Source organism: Cupressus sempervirens, chromosome 1 (assembly GCF_028749045.1).
Source record: "Cupressus sempervirens isolate cs-2001-9-10 chromosome 1, ASM2874904v1, whole genome shotgun sequence".
In the NCBI taxonomy this organism is placed as follows: domain Eukaryota; kingdom Viridiplantae; phylum Streptophyta; class Pinopsida; order Cupressales; family Cupressaceae; genus Cupressus; species Cupressus sempervirens.
Genome location: NC_143118.1, coordinates 587,705,916 through 587,711,808, shown reverse-complemented (window position 1 = coordinate 587,711,808; position 5,893 = coordinate 587,705,916). Strand labels below are relative to the sequence as shown.

General features: G+C 35.2%; 1 pseudogene across 1 annotated transcript; it reads left to right on the top strand.

Moving 5' to 3' along the window:
- The first annotated feature begins 740 nt into the window (after nt 1–740).
- On the top strand, nt 741–2,191 carry LOC149578786 ((R,S)-reticuline 7-O-methyltransferase-like; annotated as a pseudogene). Its single transcript, XR_016356349.1, has 3 exons — nt 741–1,385; nt 1,473–1,537; nt 1,647–2,191. The product of XR_016356349.1 is annotated as a (R,S)-reticuline 7-O-methyltransferase-like (transcript).
- Nucleotides 2,192–5,893: the final 3,702 nt, after the last annotated feature.

Genomic DNA, 5,893 nt, shown 5'->3' with positions numbered 1-5,893 from the left:
ATAATGTTATAATCTCTCATCATAAAAATAACAAATTGGATTATAAATTTTATATTCCCTACTCATGTTGTGAGATAAATATCATAATTATTTGAGTTAATTTTTCATTTTTAATTTATTAATTAATATAATATTTTTATATTTAATAATTATCATTAAAATAAATATAAAAATTAAGAAATATAATAATAATAAATTAACTCATCTTTTTTATTTTATTTTTTATTTTTGAAAATGGTAATATATTTTTTACTTTAAAATTAAAACTTCAACATTTTTATTTTTTTAATGAATTCAATATCTAATAATGTTTACTTATTTATAATGTAATATATGATAGTATTAAATATTACATCATATTTATAATTATAGAAAAAACAACAAATATAAATAATGATTTATTTTTTGAATTTTATTTTTCATAAAGTTTTCAATGTAAGAAAAATTTATTAACTACGAATAATTTTCATATAGTTTAATTCTCTTTCTACGTATTTCATAAGTTTTAGTTTTTTCCATTTACAAATGTTAATGGAAAAGCTTTTTTTTAATTACTGCTTTTAAAATTATGAATTGATAATCCAACATCAAAGGACTTATATATTGCTTTCATTTATCTCCTTATATCTCTTCCTCTTTATCTATCTATTTCTTTAAAAAAAATTCTCTTATTTTATTCATTCTTCTTCTTGCTATTTCAACATAACCTTAATTTTAAATTACAAATTAAGTATGGAAGTATGGATGAAGAAATGTTCGAGAGCGAGGAAGAACAGCTCGCCGGGCAAGCGGAGGCATGGAGATACACAAATTGGCGTTTGTCGACTCGTTGGTAGTGAAATCCGTCGTTTTGCTGGGAATCCCCGACATCATTGCGCGCCACGGCCCCAAAGCAACGCTCTCCCTCTCCCAAATCGCGGCGGAGCTTCCCAGCGAAAAGGCGACGTCGACTGCCTCTTCAGAATCCTGGGCTTCCTCGTCGCCAAGAATTTCTTCAGGGCCGAAGTGGCCGTTGAGTTGAAATACGGGCTAACGCCGGCTTCTAAGTGGTTCGTGAAAGGCGGCGCGGCGGCGCCGTCGGTCACAATTAGTGCCATCATCTCAGCGAGTGCGTTCTCGAGGGCGGCGTGGCTTTCGAGAAATCCCACGGGCGCCATTACGGGGACTTCATGGCGGCGCAGCCTCATCACAGGGACCTCTTTTACCAATCGTGGGACTGCATGAACAAAATCGTGATAAAAGCCATCTTGTCTAAATACGAGGGTTTTAAGGGCTTGAATTCCTTGGTGGACGTCGCAGGCCGCACAGGGGCGGATGTTGCAGAGATTGTGAAGGCATCAATTACGATCTTCCCCATGTCATAGTTACGGCTCTCCAATTCCCCGGTATGATTTTATCCTTCAGGTTTGGGCTTATACGGCCTCCATTTTTCTCCGATTGGTTTAATAGTTTTTTTGGGTTTTTCTTTTCAGGGGTTAAAAATGTGGGCGGAGACATGCTTGAAGCGGTGCCAAACGGGGACGCTGTATTCATGAAGGTCGGTGAATTGTCGAATTTGTTGCTTGATTTTTCTATGCAGAAGGGGATTAATTTATAATTTTTTAAATGGGTTTGTCAATGTTATTTCTTTTCTGGAAAATTTGCCGTGGATCTTGCATGATTGGTCGGACGAGGACTCTGTAAAGATTCTGAAGCAGTGCAGAAAGGCGATTCCAGATAGTGGGAAGGTGATAATTGCGGATGTTGTTCTGGACGCCGGAGAGAAGACAGAGTTGGATCCAAGTTTGGGTTTTGCGTATGATCTTACAAAGCTTACGTTCACTAGTCATGGTGGGAGAGACAGAAGTGAAGAGGAGTGGAAGAAAGTCTTAGTGGAAGCAGGATTTCCTCGTTACAATTTCATCGCAATTCCATCATTGCCGCATTTGATTGAAGCTTTCCCTTATTAATATGGGCATAGGAAGAACTTAATTTGCTTTGCTTATAATTAGTTTCAGATGTTCTCGAGTCTCGTCGCCCCTGCATATCATATCAACTACAAGTGTGGATCTTGCATCATGAGATCATAGACTATCCATTTTGGTAATGGAAGTTTTTATAATAGTGGAGATCCTAACAACAAGAGGTTCTGTAGTCTGAGATTGTTTTGAAGCCTATATGAAAAATTAAGAGTATTTTGTATTTGAGATAATATTCTTATTTCCATAGCCTGCTTTGTTGTTTTCTGCCTTGTTAGTCCATTTTATTTCCTCTGTTGTATTCTTGTACATTCCAAAAACACTTTTTGTTTTGGGTGTTCCAGCGTAACACGATTTGGAATTTGATTTGATATATTTTGTTTTAATTCACTCATTGGTGAGTAGATCTCGTGGACTTTGTGAATGAAGCTTTCACAATTTTTATGGAATAATTTTGTGGATTATGAGTGTTAGATATGAAATGGATAGATGGATAACACCTTACACTATTTATAAGAAAGGAGTGGATGAAATCTAATAACAATTTGAAAGTGAGAAATCTAAATAGTTCTTTAAAAAGAAAGAATTCACAAGCAAAATATTTCTTAATAAAAATTCGTAATACATATACTAGTGGACTTATTCCTAGATTGCATAGCATTTTGAAAGCCAACAAATAAGATAGTGTTCTCTAACCTTAAAAATCAATTTACCTTGTACTTCACATTTTTGGGTTTTCTTAGATGAATTGGCAGCTACTATTAACGGAAAGGTTAATTTCAAGGTCTTTGTGAAAATTATGAGGATCACTATGAATATTCAAAGACCTTCTATTTATTAAGTCTACTAACAAGCATGTCAAAGCCATTGATATTCTTGGTATATGTGTGCCTTGTGTATATGTGTGCCTTGTTTACACCTATCGAATGACGGTTTCTTTTATAAGACTGAGTTTTTTCTACAAATTTTAAGAATGTTTCTTCATCCAAGGAAAACCCTTATCTTCCACTACACCTTTGAGCTATATTCTACTTGCATTTATGCAAAGATCTTCTCTATAACTCTACGTTGGGTTGTGTTATGTATTCCTTAGGGCTCGTTTGGCTTGTGGATTAGAGCTAGAGTTAGAATACGAAATTCTCAAGATTCTCATATCCATTGTTTGGGTCTGCCGAATGGGAATGGGAATTAGAAAAAAGTGGGATCCGATATCCTTATTTGCCCCCCAAAACAATGATTTGGTCTTCCACCAAAATAGGGGGAATTGTCCGAATTCCCATTTTAATTTCATTTTGACAAAATCGAGCATTACAAATTTATTGTGAAAAAAATGTTTTGTCGCATCCGCTCGATGACTAATATGTTTTGGGGCTCGTTTTGCAACACCACATTTTTGGCCACCATTGTCGCCTCTACACATCTCCTCGCACATATCCTTTGCTAGTTCTCGCCTTGCTCGTTCTAGCCTTGGTCATCCTAGCCTCTGCTCACCTCTACAAGTATGGACTTTTCAAAATTGTTTGTTTGTATGTTTCATTTTTTGGGTTGTATGCTTTATTTTTTGGGTTGTATGCTTCATTTTCCCAAAACCCAAACCCTACTCTAGATGTCACTATTTATTTTGCACCCACATGGGTCGACATTGTAAATCGAGTACCTTTTCTATTTGCATGATTGGAGTTGTTTGGATGGTAGTAATGGTGGTTGATTTATATGCAGGTGGATTCAGCACTACTCACGCTGCAGCTAGGTAAATTATGTTGCTGGGTAAAACTCCATTTTTACTGTTGCTTTGTTTCTTACTATTTATTAGGGTTTTGTGCTTCTTACTATTTATTAGGGTTTTGCACTTTTGAGTTAATATTGAGCAGACCTACTAACCGTTGGGCAAGACCTCTTCCTCTTAATTGCTCCCTAATCCAATAGTTCAAACCCATTTTTCCTATAACCCGATTGTCCAAACTCTTTTATTTCTACGACCTAAAAAGAAATCCAACACTCTGAATTTTTACGAGTTCTGGAAGACGCACTTAAATTCTACAAAACTTTACCTCCAAACAAAGAGTCAAGTGATTTTTCTTATCAAATACTTAGGGAAGCACATTCTTTAACTGTTACCAACCCTAAAGGCCACGTAATTGTTTTTGTTTCCATTACTGTTTGAGCTAAATATTAATTTAAATTTCAATATTTATGTAGTTTCATATCTCTGGGGCTCGTTCCTTCCTTCTTTTCTTTCCAATTGGCTATTTTCTTACATTAAGTGTGGTTTTTTTGGGCCAATTATAGAAAATATCACTAATAAACATATATTGCATCTGTATTAGTAGGTTATTTTGGGTTTTTTTCACCACTAGCTTATTATGTGCATAAAAATTTAAATAGCTATATCGGTAAATTAAAGTTCCCACTAGAAAACAATGCTTAGGAAATTTTATTTGATGCACATGCCTACTATCCTTTTATTTAGGACTAATTTGCCAATTTAGTAATTTTTGCGATTTTTTGATTTAGTAACCAGTAATTTGTATTACTTATAAACTTTTAAAATAGCTCAAACCCATTACCCTTTGTGTAAATAGTGCTACTTTTAGTGATGTGGATGGTCCTTGTTGTTGTTGTGCTTGTAAAATCATCATGTGTTGGACTATCACCAAAATTAAGACCTTCTGGTGCTTCTTCAAGCTTGACTACATGGGTATATATTGTTATTCTTTTTCTTTTCCTTCTATATACGAAAATGATCTTGCTCCTAATGTCATTAATACTGATGATTGAATGATTCTCAATAAGGGCATCTTTGTTGTTGTTGCTCGCAGATGTGTCAGCTTTACCAAGTTGCTGTGAATTTTTTATTGTGTCATTTTTCCTCTGATATACCAATAAGGGCTTCTGCCAAATCATCTGTACCAGATTGTTATCCATGGTTTTGTTGTATTGCATTGCATGTTAAATGATCTATGTACACACTCTTTTTCTAAATTAAATGTTAAACCACGTTGGTGTCTAGGCACTGTTGATGTTTGGGTTGTCACTTGAATTTATTTTTCATTCTATTTATTCTTTTCAAAAAAATTAGATTCCTTTAATTGCATACATTATTTTAGATAAATGACAATATAGTCATTTATTTATTGATTGAAAAAATTATGAAACATTTTTCTCTGGCCACTATAATCACCACTTACCTCAAATCAACAGAAATAATAAGAAGAAAAGCACACCACTAGGACAAAGCAGAGCATGGAAAGTGAAACAGTTTATTAATTTATATACACAAACGCTGATGTTTCATAGCTCTAAACTATGCCACAAACAATTCATGGGTTTATTGTACACTCTGGGGGAGGGACTGGATATCTTTTTTTATCATTGCCATAGTCATATATCATGTAATTTCCAAGCCTCTGCTTGTCTGGCGAGTTGTTCTTCCTCGCTCTCGAACATTCCGTCAAAAATTTCTCTGCATTGTTGGCGCTCCATATCAGGTGTTGAGTTATTCATACACGGATTGTGCAACTAAAGTTGAACCAGAGGAGAATAAGGAGGAGAAATGGAATTGGTAATGAAGAGGAAGAAGAGGTTTCAGCTGTCACGGGCACATCAATCCTCTCACAGCTTCATGTCACATGTAGCTTGCTCGTTGGTGGCTTCTTTGTCATTTGTTCTTCCTCGCTCTCGAACCTGCGATCATTGATTTCTTCATTCATGCTTCCAACTTTGAGTAACTCTCAATCGTTGAGATATAATGGGCTTTAAGAGGCCTGAGGCTTACAGTATAAATACTAGTTCGTCATGTGCACCCCCTCATACCCATTCTCACCACCCACTCACCTTCCATAAAGTCTTGTACAATAGTTTGCAATAGCGTCTAATGTTAATCACAATGTCACCAACTATGCTTACTTTATGTGTGCTAATTAGTCTATTATCTA